The sequence below is a fragment of the Piliocolobus tephrosceles genome, chromosome 14 (genome assembly GCF_002776525.5).
Source record: "Piliocolobus tephrosceles isolate RC106 chromosome 14, ASM277652v3, whole genome shotgun sequence".
NCBI classification, from domain to species: Eukaryota; Metazoa; Chordata; class Mammalia; order Primates; family Cercopithecidae; genus Piliocolobus; species Piliocolobus tephrosceles.
In genome coordinates this window covers 81,747,162-81,763,189 of record NC_045447.1, presented here as the reverse complement: position 1 = coordinate 81,763,189, position 16,028 = coordinate 81,747,162, and the positions used below count along the sequence as shown (strand labels likewise).

The 16,028-nt window shown below is 42.5% G+C and overlaps 1 protein-coding gene across 7 annotated transcripts in view; it reads left to right on the top strand.

The window, feature by feature from the left end:
- KANK1 (KN motif and ankyrin repeat domains 1) overlaps positions 1–16,028 on the top strand; it is a 237,957-nt gene that overhangs the window by 181,213 nt on the left and 40,716 nt on the right. For 2 of the 7 annotated variants that reach the window (XM_023213217.1, XM_023213214.1), the window contains exon 1: positions 4,501–4,948. The exons of the other annotated variants lie outside the window; for them this stretch is intronic. The gene's annotated coding sequence lies outside the window, so the exon portion shown is untranslated. Of the gene's footprint in view, positions 1–4,500; positions 4,949–16,028 lie in introns of those variants that run through there. 7 annotated transcript variants of the gene reach the window in all.

The window sequence follows — 16,028 nt, the reverse complement described above, 5'->3', positions numbered from 1 at the left end:
TTTTGCAGCATGTTAACAACACAGCCAGAGAGTGAGGAGGTAGGACTCCAGTTGGTTCCTTTTGTCTCAGGCTTATTCTCTGGTGCAGCTTGGTGGGCTGGTTGCAACTGTAGGTAAGAACCTGAGCTGGTAGGCCCTGGGACTGTGGCTGGCTGGCCTGCTTTCCTTCTTTCCCACTGTTTTCTTGGGAATGTCTCTACAGACCTCACCTCTTTTAGGTGTGAGGAGATAAATTGTCCTTATTATCCCTTATTTACAGCCTTTATAGAGTCTTTGTAGTAATCTAAGTTAAGGTCTTAATTCTCTTATATAGTTCTGTGTCCCCCAATTCATTTGGTATTGGTTTTCTTAATGCTGATTTCAAATCTTGGATGAAAATATATTATGAGACCGTCTCTTATTTAGATGTGATAAAGGTAATAACCATGGGGCAATCCAGACTGTAAAGAAAGTCTAAGGTGTAGAAAGTCCGTGCGACACTAGTTTTAAGCCTTCACATGTATTTGGGGTAATGCATTTGTTGAATAAAGGATAAGAAGACACAAGACTTTTTATTTTTCTTGTCTTTTAAGATAGGACCATCAGATAGCATCCTCTTCCTAGTCACTCTCCTGACAAGAATCAGACCCCTCTGCCAGGGCACACCCTCCTCATGTGGAAGAGAGGGTGGCCTCTCCTTGGAAAATCTCCCCTCACATTAAGTCTTCTGAGCAGATCCTGCTAATCCAGGCATGTAAAGGAGGAGTCGTTTTGCAAGACCCAACGTGGTGCACACCTCACAGGAGGAGGAATGGAAAAGCAGGTGCCTTTGCTGGACTTTCCTTGACTTTCCTTTTAATCCCCTAAATCCTGTCACACCCTAAGACTATGAAAAAGGTGGGTGGAGGAGAAGAGCCTTGGTGCTGTGGAAAGGGCCATACCCACTTTCTCCCTCATTATAGCTCAGACAGTGTAGATCTCACACCCATCCCAAGCATCTAAGGAGGGGTGGATTAAAGTAGCACAATACAGTATTTGAACTCTTTAGGGGTTTGGGGAAGTCCAGTATAACAGAAATAACCCAGGCCCTCGGCGTGGGATAGCAGCGCATCCTCCTTTCAGTCTATCTCTAAGGCAAATACTCTTAGGTAGAGTTTTTACAAGGTGAGCTTACCTGACACAGAAAGGGTGGGAGGAATGTGAGATTGTTTTGATTGTTGTCCTTGGGTGGTGGTGGTGGTGGTGGTGGTGTTTACATGAGCTACAAGAGGCTGCACATGGTGGCTCATGCCTGTAATCCTAGCACTTTGGGAGGCCAAGGTGGGTAGATCACCTGAGGTCAGGGGTTTGAGACCAGGCTGGCCAACATGGTGAAACCCCATCTCTTCTAAAAATACAAAAAAAAAAAAATTTAGCTGTGTGTGGTGGTGGGCACCTGTAATCCCAGCTATTTGAGAGACTGAGGCAGGAGAATTGGTTGAACCCGGGAGGCAGAGGTTGCAGTAAGCCAACATCCCGCCATTGCACTCCAGCCTGGGTGACAGAGCGCGACTCTGTCTCAAAAAAAAAAAAAAAGAAAGAACTATAAGAGAGAATGTCCCTAGTTTGTGGCTTTTCAGTACCAAAGTAGTATGAATTCAACAGTAGAGTAGGCAGTAGCAGTAGAATAGTAGCATGCTTATGCATGACATACACTTCACCTGTGAAAGACCAAAATAGTCATACCTTGCTGTAGGCTTGTGAGGATTAAATGAGTTCGTGTATGTATAAGGCACCTGGAGCAGTGGAGTCCAGAAGAATTGTGCACAGAGGGTGGTGGGGAAAGACAGGGACAGGGAACATTGGGGAAGAAAGGTAAATTCAGTGGATGTCAGGAAATAGACATCTTGACCTGTCCACAGTGTAATTCAGGCCACCGCAAACTACTTAATTTAACTTTGTTCTTATCTCTACAAAGGGAGCAGGCCCTCTGGGGGAAAAGTCTTGCAGCAGTAATCCTGTTAAACGTAAGAACTGAGGGTTCAGGTCTCAAAGTTCTGAGGCCACCATCCCAGGGATAAAGACTGTGCTGGTATACTCTCAGCCAGCTTGGTATCACAGAAGGCTTTTGTCTCCATCAGGTTCCTTTGCTCACTGGGCGTCACCTTTTCTGGCTACTCTCTGCCTGTCAGAGGCCAGGCCTTGAGTACATCTTCATCTTCCCACATCTTATTTGGCTTCTTTCTTTGTACGTATATTGAGAGAGTGAAGGCACATAGGTGTGTCTTTCTCTCTTCAGTGGGAACCTTTGTGACTGATGGTTTCCAGGCAGAAGGGGTTCATATTTTTAATTGTTTCCCTTCCCAACCCTTGTCATCATCTGATAAAGGACTAGACATTTATTTGCATACAATGACTTTTTCTGCTGGACCTCACCTTCACAGAAGCACACAGGCAAACACCCACAGGGTCAGATACAAGCTACTTTAGCAAAATAATTGCCTTCGACTGCTTTATATAATCTATACTCTTACCAGAACACATTATTTATGAATAAAAATGTAGCAGAATTTTTTTTTGCAGGATCAAGAAACACTACGTTCAGTACTTTACTCCTTTAACTTATAAGAACAAGTCTTTTGATATTTTTTAAATTATGTGTGTGTGTATTTTTTTTTTTTTTTTTAATAGAGACAAGGTCTCACTATTTTGCTTAGGCTGGTCTCAAACTCCTGAGCTCAAGTGATCCTCCTGCCTTGGCCTCCCAAAGTGCTAGAATTGCAGGCATGAGCCACTGCACCCAGCCTGTATTAATTCTTGGTTTGGAATATAATAATGTAACTAAGGAGTAATACCAGAACACTCTGTCACCCAGGCTGGAGTGCAGTAGCACGATCATAGCTCACTGCAGTCTCAGCCTCCCAGGCTCAAGTAATTCTGCCAGTCTCAGCTCCCAATAAACTGAGACTACACGGGCAAGCCGCCATACCTGGCTAATTTTTTTTTTTTTTTTTTTTTTTGGTAGAGACAGGGTCTCACTGTGTCATCAGGCTGGTCTCAAACTCTTGGGCTCAAGTAATCCTCCTTCCTCAGCTTCCCAAAGAATTGGGATTACACGCATGAGCCACCACACCCCCCCCCCCAGCCCCAGAATTCTTTTAAATGCCTTCTTCACCTGTGTCTAAGTACATTGAGTAAATGTGGCACTAGTTGAACAAGATTTACTGAATTTTATCACATGGCAGACAAGCAAAGCCAGTTCTAAACAATAAAACAGAGATTAACAAAGATGAGGGATGACTCTAAAGAGACTGTTTTGTAAAATTCAAAACAGGGGACAGCTGTGTAGAGAGAGGCACAGTTTTATAAGAATCTACTGGACCTGCCTAGTTTGGCTCATCTTGGTGCCTGCACATGCCTTGCCTTATTCCATTTACTTTCGTTCTGTCTGTTCTCTTACTGGTGACCACAGTTACTGATGGGAGACCTTAAAGGTGATTATCCTTGAGACACACATTTTCCTGTGTGAAGATACAAAGATTAAACTCTGTAAGACCGTGGCACTTATTTGGGCTTGGTTTATACCAAATAAACCAACAGATTAAAAAATAACTAACAACAAAGCTTCCAAGTGCCAGATATTTTGAAATAGCAGATCCAAGTAATTTCATATTACTTTCCACAAGACCTCCATTAGTAAGAGATTTGGGTTACATTATTTCTTCCTTTTTTTTGACTTAAAAATTAAACTTTATTGAGCTGTTTTACATACCATAGAATTCACCCATTTTAAGTGTATGGTTTGATAAGTTTTAGTAAATGTGGACAGTTGTATATCCACAATCCAGTTTTAGAACATACCCATAACTCTAAAAATTCTCTTGAGCTTTATTTTATCATTTACTTTTGACAAAAATGTTTTCTTCTGCTTTTGAAAAAAAAAAAATTCTGGGCCATGTGTTTTGGTTCATGCCTATAATCCCAGCACTTTGGGAAACCAAAGCCGGAGGACTTCTTGAGCTCAGGCATTCGAGCCCAACCTGGGCAACATAGTAAGACCCCATCGCTACAAAAAATACAGAAATTAGCTGGGCATGGTATCATATGCCTGGAGGCTGAGGTGGGAGGCTCACATGAGCCCAGGAGGTTGAGGCTGCAGTGAGCTGTGATTGCACTGCTGCACTCCAGCCTAAGTGACAGAGTGATACACTATCCCAAAAAAACTTTTTTTTCTTTTTTTTGAGGTGATGAATTTAAATCATTAGGGGAACATACCATTCTTACTAACTTTTTGAAACAAAAACAAAGGTTGCTGAAGATGTTAGCAATGCAGTGTTTAAGTGTATGAAGGTACAGAGCAAGGGAAAGAGGTTTGGGCCTATGGTTTACAAATGGTAATTGTTTTTAGCCTTCTAATTATATGTTGAAACCAAAAAGGAACCACTTGCCTCCCACTCCAGCCTCGGTTCAGCATAAAACTAAATCATTTCCTTCACAAGCCAGCTGCTGTGCTATAGCTTAAATTATAACAGAGAGCTTTTCTCTGCAGTGGAGGGTTGGGAAAAGAGGGAGTAAGTCAGCACAAACAATAAGGAAACATTTGCTGCCTTTCTGATTTCTTCCTAGAATTAACAGGCTTACAGCTGCATTTCTAGGTCAGCATTTCATATGTTTAAAGAATACGAGGATAGTGTGAAAAATCAGAAGGGAGATGAGAGAGGTCTTTGTCTCTTTTTTAAGATCTTGCTAGCAGTTTTATTTGTTGGTAATTTTTGCTGTCTCACTGACGCCGAGAGTCCTGGAATTAAACCCCGTGGCCAGCAGGCTGTTAGTTCGTCAGGAAATTCCAAATGGGTATAAATAAATTCTCTGCAACAGCTCCTGGGCTCTATGCCTGCTAATGTGTGGAGTCCCTTTAATGCTGAGGGAAGTTTGCCTGAGACCTGGCTTCCTGCTCGCTGAAAATCACAGTTATTTTGTTTCTGGGTGGGTAAGTAAGAATGCCCACAAAAGAAAGAGAGGAGGAGAGCATGATGTTTGAGTGGGGGTTGGTGAAATATAAACTCGAGCTCTGTGTGTTGTGAAAAAGATTTGCTTTTACTTCAAGCCAGAAAGAATAACCCAGTACTTGATTTTTGGTCCAGTGAAAATTTCAGCTTTACCTATGGCTTTAACATAAAGATGTCATTGTTGCAGGAGTGAATGGTTGTACATATATATATGCTAAGATTTTAGTTTTTAAGTTTAAGGTTTAGTTCAATTCAAGAATTTCCTTTTTTGTTGCTAAGTCCATCTTTGGGTATTTGTTTTCAGCTCTGTTTTTCTAATAGGGAGTTGCTCAATATTCATTAAAGCTGGCTTCTTTTTCTCTTATAAACACTATACAACAAAATAAAGACAGGGATTCATACAAATAATAGTTTTCCACTGCCACCCCACCTCCCCCTGGCCAAAAAACTGTAATGTTTTGTTAGAAAAGCCTGTTTTATCCCTCAGTTAGCCGGTGCTCCTTTTCTGCTTTTCACAGAGTTACTCTCTGAACTGGCACATTTCCTTTTTACGCTTAGAACAGCATGTTACTTTTGAAGAAAGTTTGGAAAATAACGGTCCAAGCTCATTCTCTTCTGTGCATGCATGATCGATTTGGGCTGTATTTCAGCGATAACTTTTAAAATTAGACAGTGGACATTAGAGAGCAGCATAGTTGGGGTTGCACTGAGGTACCCATGGCATTTTGGCTCTTTTGAGACAGATTTGGGGTAAAGAGTTGCTGCCTCTTGTAGTCGGCACTGAACACTGGAGAAGAGGGCCACTGTATAAATCGCAAGGCCCCTGTTACCATCACATGCCTCCCTAGCACAATGTGCCCTTTATTAAGACAGGCTGTTCCACTACTGAGAATAGTAACCCTTTCCACTGTCTTCCCCTCACTCTTACGTGCAGCCTGGCTTCTGGCCTCTAAAATCATGCCCAGAGTAGAACTGGCAATACCCAGGAGGGACACTGCACTGGGGATCGTTAGGTCATGCCAGTTAGGATGCAGCTGGAAAGGTGCCACTGAGTGGGATGTGCAGAGGGGAAGACTGCAGGCTCTGTCTGCCTGAGCTCATCTGGTCTGACACCTGCTGTGATTCATTTTTCTTCACTTGGTTACATAGCATGCCATGTTAAGAAATTTTTTATCAAGTATAGTCAACAGTTACTCATAGCCTGGTAGCAACTTTGGGAATCAGAGTCCCACTGACCCCCTCGTTTTAAGGGTATGAATCACATCACTGCATTGTATGATTCCAGGGCTCTCCTGCCCATTGCTCATCCATGAACTAGGAAGTGATCATAGTTCCTGTTCTTGTTTCATGAAAAGAAAAGTATACCTTCCCCCAGCCTAGGCAGGCCATTCAGGATGACTACCATGGAGGTGCTCTAGGTGGTTTAAAGCACCGTCTCTGCATGGTGTGTCAGAGAGCACTGTGCCCTGAGGACCTCAGGAGAGCTGCAGAATGAGTGTGCAGAATAATCAGCACTCACCTTTGTCCTCATGTTGTGAGATGGAGACATTTTAACCTGGCCATAATATACTCTAAAAGTTAGGGGGTGTTTGTCTGCTTTTGTTTTTATTTCTTTCCTGTGCTGGACTAGGACTCCCCCTTATCTAACTAGTACATACCGTCTGCCCAAGCAGTGCATGCACACACTCACACATCCCCTACAGGGCCCTGCTGGCATCTCCCTCATCCACTCTAAGAAGAAGAAACCAAAGTAGAACTCAAGATTTTAGCAGACTTACTTGATCTTGAACAAGTATCACAAATACCTTAAACCCAGACTTCATGGGGGTGGGGGCAGGGTATAGAGGAGGAAGAGTTCTGGATCCTCTCTGGGGGGCCAGGGCTGTGTGCTTCTCCAGACAACAGAGGGTGATCCGGTACCACTAGTAGTGACACTAGAACCCACACATTGTTCTAAGTGACAACACACTGATGCAGGTACTATTATTTTCTCAAACAATTGGAATATAATCTAATTTGCTGACAGCTGCAAAGCAGCAGAGCCAGGATTCAAACCCAGGCAGTCTGGCCCCAGAGTGCCTGCTTTAAATCACTACATGTCTTCCTCTCTTCCTCTGTTATACTTACTCATCAGTAGATGCCTACATGTGGGACTTTTCACTTCAACAGATACTAAGAGCGCCATGTACCAAGCGCCAAGTACTGAGGAATACAAACATAAATACTGCTTGAGGGCCGGGTGTGGTGTCTCACGCCTATAATCCCAACACTTTGGGAAGCCGAGGCAGGCGGATCATGACGTCAGGAGATCGAGACCATCCTGGCTAACACGATGAAACCCCGTCTCTACTAAAAATACCAAAAATTAGCCAGGCGTGGTGGTGGGCGCCTGTAGTCCCAGCTACTTAGGAGGCTGAGGCAGGAGAATGGTGTGAACCCGTGAGGCGGAGCTTGCAGTGAGCTGAGATCGCGCTACTGCACTCCAGCCTGGGCCACAGAGCAAGACTCCGTCTCAAAAAAAATGTTTTTGACTTCTGCCTCCCCTAGACACTTAGAGTCTGGTAGAAACATAGGCATGTGCCTTCTAACCGTAACACAGTTCCGCATATATAGGCAAAGTGACTTAGGAAAAAAGAGGGAAGAAGGGGACCAGTTCTTCCCAGGACAGAGCAGTTGAGGGTAAGTAGGGCTTTATAAAAATGAGACATCTGGGTTGGGCCCTTTAAAAAGGATGATGCAGCTGATTTTGACAGATGGGAGAGTATGGGGAAGGGTAGAGGTATAGAATGAGCTGGGTAGAGGGGATAGAATGAGCAAAGTTAGATAAGCTTGAAAGCTTCCCAGTATGTTGAGGTTTGGGCTGGAGAGGAACCTGGAAGGTGTGCTGGATTGTGGTTAAATTGTTGACATTTCATGCCACAGGAAAGAGCTTTTACGCTTTATTCTTTAAAATGGAGCTCCTGGCACATCAATTTGCAAGGATAGTAATTGAGAAGTTGTAGACATTTCCAGGAATACCTGAAACAAATGTAAAATTTCTCAAATAATGTGTAATACAGGAAAGCAAAGCCATCTGCCCCTGAAAACAGGCTGCATATTTGCAGTATGAGCAATAGCAGAGTCTGGTCTGTGCTCCCTGGTGACAGGCTGACTGCACTCATGCACCCTAAGGACATTGATGCGCAAACAAAGAAAGACATAAATAAAATTTATTTTTAAATAATTATAATCATACAGAAAATTTGTTAAAAGAGCTCTCATGGCTCCCTCACCCAGATTCAGATTTCCCAGTGGTTAGCATTTTACCATATTTGTTCCGTGTGTGTGTGTGTGTGTGTGTATGTAGAAATGCAGTTGTCATGTCTGTCTAGTCTCCTTCCATCTGAAAAGTTCTCATTTTTACTTTTCATGGCCTTGATGGTTTTAAAAAGAGAGGCCTGATGTTCTATTGAATGTGTTTCAAGCAGGGTCCAGGCCATGCCTTCTTGGCAGGACAGTACAAAAGTGATGCTCTGCTCTTCCCCGTGCAAATACATGATATCAACTTTGATCACCTGGTCGAGGTGGTTATTTGTCAGCTTTCTCATCATAGAGTCACCATTTTTTTTTTATGATTGATGTTATTTTCTGGTGAGATATTCTAAGACCACACCAGTGTCCTAGTCTTTAGTAGGAAATCTCTACCCACTAACCTTAGCTAGTGATTCCTACCTGAATCAGCCACTATTCTAATAATTGGTCCATGGTGATTTTCTTTTTACATAATTCCTTGTATATATTAATTGGTATTCCAACATATTTTATAGCATAATGGACTCACAAGTAGATACCTAGTTTATTCACTGGATTGTAACTTGTTACTATCATTAATTATATTATTTTAATGCTCAAATTATCCTAGATTTGGCTAGTGGGGGTTCAGAAGAGTTTGAATCAAATAGACCCTTGACACTGGCATTAAATAGCCAATCTGATGTCTTATGATGATTGAGAATAATAACTGGTAGGCAGAGGGTGTTATCTGAGTTCTAGATATGTATTTATCTCTGACAGTATGGGTCACCTGCAACAAGATCTGTGGTAGGCAGTAACACTCGGGACACTAGAGGCAAGCCAACCTGAAATTCAGCTTGTCAGAGACCATCTGATGGGTGGAAGTTTTGTATTTTCAAAGTATATTGCTTAAGTTCCCCAGGCCCTATCATCTGCTTTTAGTTTTCCCTGTTGGCCAGTTCGGGCCCTGGTCAGGTGTGGGTGGAGAGGTACACAAAGCTGGAAACAGCATGCTGCCCGCCTTTCTCTCCTGCCTCCAGAGACACTTGCTGGCTGCCAGGGTCTGCGTTGTCTTAGCCTCACGGGCATTTTCAGTCCTTGCTCTTCCCATCCTAGAGTTTCAAACACAGAGCAAGTCTGTGTTCTGCATCTCAACATGCTAAATCAGAACCTGGATTCCCTAAAATGTTGTTTCCTCTTTCTTCCTGCCCTCATTCATGCCATATCCGTCCTTCCCAGGTTAGATTTCTCATACTTGAATGACCTTCAGAAAAGGAATCCCATCACTTTTCTCTGCAGTGAGTCATCCACTGGTTTAAAGAAATTTTTTTTTTTTTTTTAGTAGCAGAATGAGGTAACAGCCCTAGAAGACAAGCCCGGAGACCTGATCCTGGTCTCCAAGTCAGCCCAGAGTAGCTGGAATTTGTTGGGCCTTCTCAGTTTCCTCCTAAGTATTAGGGGCAGACAGAGTTAAGGCTACAGGCTGGCTAGCCCAAATGCAGACAGTGTCAAAGTTCTGGTGGCTGAATACCACCAGAACTTATCTTACTATTACCACTTATTTTCTAATTGGGTAGATAAAATTCACATGGTGCAAAGGAATTTGTTATACCTAGACAAAAATTCATGGGGACTTGAATAATCCATGGAAACCCTAATGGAGGATACTGAGGAGAATTTTAATCTCCAGCATCTAGCCAGAGCAATCTTATTAAAATGCAAATCTGATCATTTCACTCCCTTGTTTAAAACCATTCAATAGCTTACCAATGCATCTGTGATGCAAAAACTTGATCCCCAGGGTGCTGTTGGGTTTGGGCTCTGTCTGTCCCCTTTCTGCCTCACTGCAGTCTTTACAAAGTCCCCTTCCCATTTCTTAAAAGTGGCAGGTTTTGCATATGCTCTTTCCTCTGCCTAGAATTTCTCCCATCCCTCCACACATCCCCAGCACACTGCCCGGTGGATTCCTTAGCTACCACTCCCTTGAAGAACCCTCTCTACCCGTAGCCTAGGCGGGGTCCCTGCTCTGTTCCAGCATAACGCCTGTATTTTACTTTGACAACGCTTAGTACGGTTGTTATTTATGTGATCACTTGTCGGTCTCCTCCTATACTTCATAAATTCTACCCAGACAGGCTCTGTGTCTGTTTTGCTTAGCACCTAGCAGTGTTTGGTCTATTGCAGGCACTTAATAAATATTTGCTGAATGAAAGAATATGTCCATCTTTCAGTGTAACAACTGCATCTTCCTTAGATCAGCATTCTCTTTACGGAGTGTGGGAACAGGTAAACATGGAAGATGGAGCTGGTCTGGAGAGGGGTAGTGATGAGAGACAGTGAGATATAGGAGTAGTGTGCTAGTTAATGTCTGTTAAAAAAACGTCAAGATAAGAGTATCCATGAGAGGAAATCCAAAGATTTGGGGGGAGAAGCCAAAAGGAGTTAGAAAGAGGAGTACAGGAAGCAACACCACATTCTAACTTAATCATATAAACAAACCAAGCCTGTAAAATTGCAGTTATGCTACATATGTGTCAACTGACCTGATATTTCTTATGAACTTCTGGCAAATAGTTTTGCTTTCTTTAATGTTACAATTTTATTTGCATGAAGTGTTTAGGTAGCTATTTAAAACAGCTATACTAGCCTGGGCAACATAGTGGGACCCCATCTCTACAAAAAATTTAAAAATTAGCCAAGTTTGATGACACACATCTGTAGTCCTAGCTACTAGAGAGGCTGAGGCAGGAGGATCACTTGAGCTGGGGAGTTCAAGGCTGCAGTGAGCTGTGACTGTGCCACTACACTCCACCCTGGGTGACAGAGCTAGACCCTGTCTCTAAAAGAATGAATGAATACATACTTACCTACCTACCTACCTACCTATCTATAACCTGAAGAAGTATTGGTGAAATTGCAATAGGCAGTATAAACTCGGTGAGTAGAAGGATTTCAGGCTTCTTAGAAAAAGCCTAGCACTTGGCAGGTGCCCATGATTTGAATGACTGAATGAGTAGGTTTTATCTGGGAGGGAAAAGAGCAGGCTTAAAAATAACTCTTTGGTAAACGCAAAAGCAAAAGAAAATCTCATTTGCTATACATTCTTTTAAACCAGAGGGAGGAACACTCATATTGCTACCCTTTTTATTGCGTGTTCTCTAACAAATGGTGTTCCTCACACAAATTTGATACAGGAAGCGAAGCTACTGGGTCTCAAAGAGCTTAATGCGAACAGTGTCATCAAGAGATGCCGCCTGCTAAACCCGTTCAGAAGGACGCTGTTGTACTTCCCTGTCTTCTTAGAACACTTTCCACTCTTGGAAAAGTTGATGTGCTAACTTAATTACTTTCGTACTCTGAGTAATTAGCTTCATGAGAACTTGCCTCTCTTCCTGAGTTCATCCTACTTTGCTTTCCTGCTGACGTGGAATCTTTTTGACTGCTTTGAACAGCAGGATGCTTACACTCTGGGGCTTTTAAATGTGGAAATCTGTGATAATTATGTACTTCTCTAGGACTGACTCAGCTCTTCAGGCAAAATCTTCATGCTTCATCTGAGAGGGGACAATAACATTAATGGGAATTAGCAAAGTTCTTCAGTTTCAACAGTCAGGTGTGGTATCTGGCAAAGAAAAGCACATAAATAGTGTGTGAAAGTTGTGGCACAAGAGTGTAATTATTTTTCACAGCACCATCAGTCAGTAATTGGGCCTAGAGTGTGCAGCAGTGAAATCAGAACAAAGAAGTCAGTGTGTCCTAATTAATAGATAAAGTAATAATATCAAAGTCTCCTCCGTTATAAAGTCCACAGGACACATTATTTCACCCCAGTGCTTTTTGCTCATGTTAAAGAATGGCTCATTGTGGTAGAGTATGTAGAAAAGTATTGAATGCTTTTTTTACTCAAAAGTGGCATTTTTGTCACTCTGTCACCTGAGCATAGTGTTATTGGCCCCAATAGGAAATGAAAGACTTGAAGACTACAGATTTTTTTTTTTTCCCCAAGACGGAGTTTCGCTCTTGCCCAGGCTGGAGTGCAATGGCATGATCTTGGCTCACCACAACCTTTGCCTCCTAGGTTCAAGTGATTTTCCTGCCTCAGCCTCCCAAGTACCTAGGATTACAGGCATGCACCACCATGCCTGGCTAATTTTGTATTTTTGGTAGAGATGGAGTTTTTCCATGTTGGTCAGCCTGCTCTTGAACTCTACACCTCAGGTGATCCACCTGCCTCCACCTCATAAAGTACTGGGATTACAGGCGTGAGCCACCGCGCCCAGCAGAAGACTACAGATTATACAGCCAAAATTTCAGTTGCTATCTGTGAATTTTTATTCTTCTCACTGTCTCCAGCACAGGCTGTCTCAGCCTCAGCGCTACTGACATTATGGGCTAGATAATTCTTTGTTGTGGGAGGGAGGGCCTGTCTTGTGCATGGCAGAATGTGTGCAGCAGCTCTAGCCTCTACACACTAGATTCCAGTAGCACCCCAAGCAGTGACAAGGATAAATATCTTCAGGCATTGCCAGATGTCTCTTCATGGGGCAAAATCACCTCCACGCCTCGTTTGGTTGGTTTAAAAGAAAAATTACCTCCAGTTGAGAATCACTGCAAGCAGGTTAGTACTCCCAGACTAGTTTCCTGTGATCTAATCTTCCTGGTAAGTACGTTAATTTTTATGTCTTTCCAAACCATGTATTATTTGGACAGCAAGTTTAGTTTCACTGAAAGTTAAAATCATATAGTACTTTATGAATCTAGATTAATGATTTTTTAAATACCCGTAACTCCATTTCACTTTGTTAATGCAGAAGAATTGCAAGCAAATGTCGCACTGTGCTCGAGGCCGTAAATTGGGCCCCTCTCACAGAGCACTAAGTTTTATAGGAGATAAATATATAAATAAGGAGCAGAGTTGCCATCAGTTTGTTGATTTCACCTTTTCTCTGAACACATGGGAATTTGGTCTGAACTTGGAGAGTTTTCTCTAATTGATGCTGTCACATTGGTGTTTGGTTACCCCAAATTGCAGACTGTGCAAACTTAGTTGGGAGAGAGAGGGAGGAAATGGACTCTGTGACCCTTGGTGTCTAGGAGTAAGTTTGCTCAGAGATGATGCCAACCTAAGACAACATGGAGCCCAGTGTTAGTTAACAGTCCATCCACTTACCTTGAGACACTGGTATAATTTCTGGCAATGACAGCTGTCATGTAGCTGTTTGCTTCACTTCTGCCTTTAATTACTTTTCTATGCACCCCCTCCTCACTAGACTGTGAGCCTTGCGAGAGCAGAGGCTTTGTTCCTTTTGTTCAGTGTTCCCAGCTCCTAGAACAGTTCATGCTAAATAGTAAGTGAAGATCCATAGAAAACTAGAGAGATAGAGACAGAGATAGAAAGTAGATACTAATTCATGTGCCTTTATTATCAATATCAATTATAAATGTAAGTTGAATGTGTGAATAAATGTTTTATTCGGTCTACACTGCCCCCTGGGTATTATAACATTTTAACTGGTCCCATTGAATTTAGCCTCTTTCCCTACCTCAGTCTCACACACACACAATTGCCAAGACAATCTTTGTTGATGCCTTTTAGTCCCTAGTTTCAGTGGAAAAACTTGCCCTGCTCCAGGCTGTGAGATTGGTGACCTCTCCTGTACTCGTCTTCTCCTTGTCTAACCTTGGCATTCCTTCAGCAGCACCAACAGGCTCTGCCCTAGCCCTTCACCTTTTTACTCTGTCATTTACCTTGTCTTCAGAACTCATCTCTGGTTAACTTGGTTCTGTTCTGATCACTAGTTTACATACTTTCATACTGCATTGTGTTTTGGTTTTTCAGAGTGGGGTCAGGGTTGTTGTTTTTTGGATTTTTTTAGACTGAGTCTTTCTCTGTCGCCCAGGCTGGAATGCGGTGGTGCGATCTCGGTTCTCTGCAACCTCCACCTCTTAAGTTGAAGCGATTCTCCTGCATTCAGCCTCCCAAGTAGCTCGGATTACAGGCATGCACCACCACACCTGGCTAATTTTTGTATTTTTAGTAGACACAAGGTTTCACCATGTTGGCCAGGCTGGTCTCAAACTCATGACCTCAAGTGAACTGCCCACCCTGGCCTCCCGAAGTGCTGGGATTACAGGCATGAGTCTCCGCTCCCGGCCTGCATTGTTGACATATGCCTTTGTAACTGGTCTCAATTAGTGTTATGTTAAGGGTGTTTGGTAGTCATCTCTCAGCTAGACTATATCTTATTTTATTTCTTATAAATTTTTCCTCCTACTCCTTACACTGAATAGGACCATTTTCTGTACCTAGTTAAGCTTTCAATAAATGTTTATATAATGAAGGTAGAGGTGGTGCCAGGAGCAGTCTCCACCGCTGGATTTCCAGACATTCAAAAAATTCTTGTAAACACCAGGGACAGCCCTCCAATTCCAGAATACTTAGTTGGAAGCTGTTACTCTCAGGATTTCAGTTGCAGATATAGCCAGTGGAATTTTGACTGTGCGAAAGCAGGCATAGTTCTGTTAGTCCAAAAAGACTTTTAAAGCAGTTGAGAGTCTCTTTATAACCCAGGTAGAGTTTTTTTTTTTTTAACTTTTTTTTTTTTTTTTTTTTTTTTTAAGATAGAGTCTCGCTCTGTCGCCCAGGCTAGAGTGCAGTGGCGTGATCTTGGCTCACTGCAACTTCCACCTTCCTGGTTTAAGCAATTCCCCTGCCTTAGCCTCCTGAAAAGCTGGGATTACAGGTGCACACCACCATGCCTGGCTAAATGTTTTGCATTTTTAGTAGACACCTAGTTTCACCATGTTGGCCAGACTGGTCTTGAACTCCTGACCTCAGGCAATCTGCCCACCTTGGCCTCCCAGAGTGCTGGGATTACAGGCGTGAGCCACCGCTGCCAGCCAAAACTGTTGTTTTTATACTTCCTCTTCATCCTGAATTAATAATTTAAGTTTTATTGTAACACTTTTCCAGTTAATCATTTAGCATCTTTCTCCTTTTTTAAGATTTAGTCTTAATTTTTGAGAGGGAATGGGGGAAGAACTGCAGTATCTGTTAGGATTCAGTGTAACGCCAAGTAAACAAGACCAAAACAAACAGTATCTAAAACAAAATAGACCTTTGTATCTTTTTCACTTAAAAGTATAGAGGTAAGCTTTTCAGGAATGTTATAGTAGCTTTGATCCACAAAGTCCTTTGAGGCCCAAGTTCCTTCTAGTACATTGTTCCTCCACCCCTAGATATGAACTCATGTTTCAAAGTTACACTAGTGTTCTAGTCATCAAATCTGCATTCCAGGCAGCAGGATGGCGGAAGGCACAAATAAGAACATAGATGAAAGAATTATTTCTGTGTTTTTTTAATGGAGGTTCCTGGGATATACTACATGACACTTCTGCGTATAGACTTTTATTTGCCCCCATTAGTGTGCAAGGAGGGGATAATGTATACTAAAGAACATCAAGCTGTCTTTGCCATGGCCACCCCCATTCATTCACCTCCCAAATGAACTTTCTCAGTTTATTGCAATCAATTCCATTTTGCCTTCCAAACAGTGACTTCTTGTAATATATTTTAAGACAAATGCCCAGGCCAGGTATAGTGGCTCATACCTGTAATCCCAGCATTTTGAGAGACTGAGGTGGGAGAGGCTTGAGGCCAGGAGTTCAAGACCAGCCTGAGCAAAATAGCAAGATCTCATCTCTACTAAAAATAAAAAATAAAAATAAATAAATAAAAATTAAAATGGTCAGGCATGGTGCTACATATCTGTAGTTCCCAGCTACTCA